The 2679-nt window shown below is 34.8% G+C and overlaps 1 protein-coding gene across 1 annotated transcript in view; it reads left to right on the forward strand.

The window, feature by feature from the left end:
- Positions 1–785: 785 nt before the first annotated feature.
- LOC119594574 (probable cation-transporting ATPase 13A3) overlaps positions 786–2679 on the forward strand; it is a gene marked incomplete in the record, with an annotated part of 33510 nt that continues 31616 nt past the window's right edge. Inside the window, 1 exon segment of the mRNA XM_037943610.1 lies at positions 786–938.

Here is a 2679-nt window from a genome sequence, read left to right on the forward strand (position 1 = left end):
AAAGAGTCCGCTCGCGAACATTACAGGACCTACACACGTAATACCATAACAGGTGCAGTGATTGTGACTACTATTTGCTTCAGTTAAACCGGATATCCTTTGCCATTCCTTTATGCAACAAAGATTGCGTCTAGGAGTCTGTGTAATATCTCCTCTTTGAGTTCAGTTGATTTTATTTGTGTATTTTATTATTTCATCGCACGAGAAAGCTTATTCATAATAGTTTGGGATAAGTGCTGTAAAATATATTGATGAAAATAGACATGAATTGGTAATAACTTAACAGAAAATTATTTAGACGAGTAGCACAGAGCAATAAATGAACAGATGAGTCAATATACGATAAAGAAAGAAAATAGGGTATAGCTGTTTAGCTGTTGTGGGAGGAGTTGATGAGTTGGCACTCACATTTCGAACACATTGAGCAACGAGAACAAAAAACAGTTGGGCAATAAGAACAAAAACATTTGTGCCAAGATCGTATCCCAGTAATATCCGTGTACGTGTTGGGAGTAGAATGCGCGAAAGTAAGCGAATGACACAGTTATCACATACAGGACAAATTCCAGATTAATACCAATAATTAGCATCAGTTACTGCATCAGAATATAATAATAGAAAATATATCCGATTATTAGACCAAGATATCTCACAAAAGCTCTTTAATTTAGATAGAAATACGTGATATTGAGTGTTCTCGAGATGCTCGATTTGCACAATTTACGCGAATCCGACCCTTTAACAAACGCCCTGGTGCTGCCATCTCGCGGCGACGCAACGAAACAACGGCCTATCAGCTGTTACGCTCAGCTGTTTCAGTTGTGTCAAAGGCAGTCAATGTAACAGTGCGCGTCCTGAGTCCTCTTGTATTTTCTCGTGTCAGCTGTCTGTCTTAGTCGCGGAGGTCATGTCTTGCTACAAGATTTAAGATGCTGGTGGTAATGTGGTTTTTGGTTTAGTTTTGATGAAGAATAAAAGGGAAATAAAGTTTGAAAAGAGTGGATATGTGATGTGCCTGTTCAACTGAGCGAAATCCAGGGTTAAAGTTTAGTTGTTTTTGTTTTGTTGTGGGATTATCCTGTTTGAGTGAGTCGAAATAATGTTATCAAGAGATTTGGTTCGCCTCATTATTAATAACGACTTATAAGTGGTAGTTAAGTGCGGCAGAATGGAACAGACGAATTAATCTCATGTTTGTGAATGTAGGTTGTGAAGTGTCAGTGTTCAGAATTTGTGTTGTGTTTGTACCGTGACAGTTGATCTTGTTATGATATTACGTTTATTGACAGCAAAAACACTTCTCTGGTTGGTTGTTTGCAAAATGCCATTAGGTAGATGTGAAAATTTATATAATAGCCTGATTATTCTTTGTTATTATTATTAGTAACCCACCTTGTTCATTCAAATAATAAATTATTTGATTTTATATAACTTGGCCTGAATAAAAAAACAACAACACTTTTTTGTTATTGTCAAAAATGTAGGTGTACTGAGGACAAAATAAGATCCTGCCATTATGCTATTTTTTGTCTTGATACAAAGTACTTACAAGAATGCTGATAAAAATTATGTCATTTACAATTGATTAAAATGCAAATCAATAAATTTAGATCAAGATACTTACTTGAAAAAATCGGTACTGTATCATAATTTTGTTGGCTCTGTTCTATTCTATTCCACTTGAAAATTGCTGAGATCTGTAATAGAAGGCTTATATTTATAACCTGTTGAACCCAAGGTGCCTAATCCACCAAGTTGGACAAATTGTGTTATGCCTTTTGCCTATGACAGCATGATTTCCACTGACAAGAATTAGAATTTAATAAGTCAGAATGAATCTTAAGTTCACTTTCTGTGCATACCTTTGGTTTCAAAGTTAACCTTCCCACACCCATTGCAGTTTGACAGGGTTGGAATACCCATGAGTGGGAGTAGGATGGGGAGGAATTATATAAATGGTATGCCATTTATAGAACCAACTGTAAACTGTAGGATTTTGTTAGTGTATGCACCTACACGATGTACCCTGTACACATCAATGAAAGTTATATCCATGCTAGAAGACTGCTATGTGAAGGCAGCAGATATACTCCTGGTATATTCTATCAGGATAAAGTATAGACTGATTTCTTGCTTGATGATGAATCACCTAGGTGTATCATCAATGTATTACCCTGGGTTTTGTGTATCTCATTGTCAATGTATATCCTGTACCAAAGCCAATACAGCATTCATAGACATTCCTCCACAATACAAGAACTGACTCTGAACTGCCTTAGTCAAACTTTATGATACCCTAACAGATAAGTAACATGAAACCATCTTTGCTTGTTTCTGGCTTGTCAAGTGAATATTATATTTCTGTACCTAAAAACTTCCATATTCAGTTTGTTCTAAAAAATGTCATAGATGAAAAGTATTACAGATTTTATTAGTAAATGAAGAAGTGTTTATTTCAGAGTCTGTTTTGAAGTTAAATATCATAATATTCTATATAACTTTTCCTCTCAAATGCTATTTACAGTAATGATTGATAACCATTCATTATTACAAAAGATATATTTGGAACCATTTGGTACATCCCTCAGCCAGGAATCTGTTAACAATACATGTTTCTACATCATTCTAGTTATAGAAAAACAATAAATGCTATGGAAAGAAATACAAAATATAACCATA

This window comes from Penaeus monodon, chromosome 34 (genome assembly GCF_015228065.2).
Source record: "Penaeus monodon isolate SGIC_2016 chromosome 34, NSTDA_Pmon_1, whole genome shotgun sequence".
NCBI lineage: Eukaryota > Metazoa > Arthropoda > Malacostraca > Decapoda > Penaeidae > Penaeus > Penaeus monodon.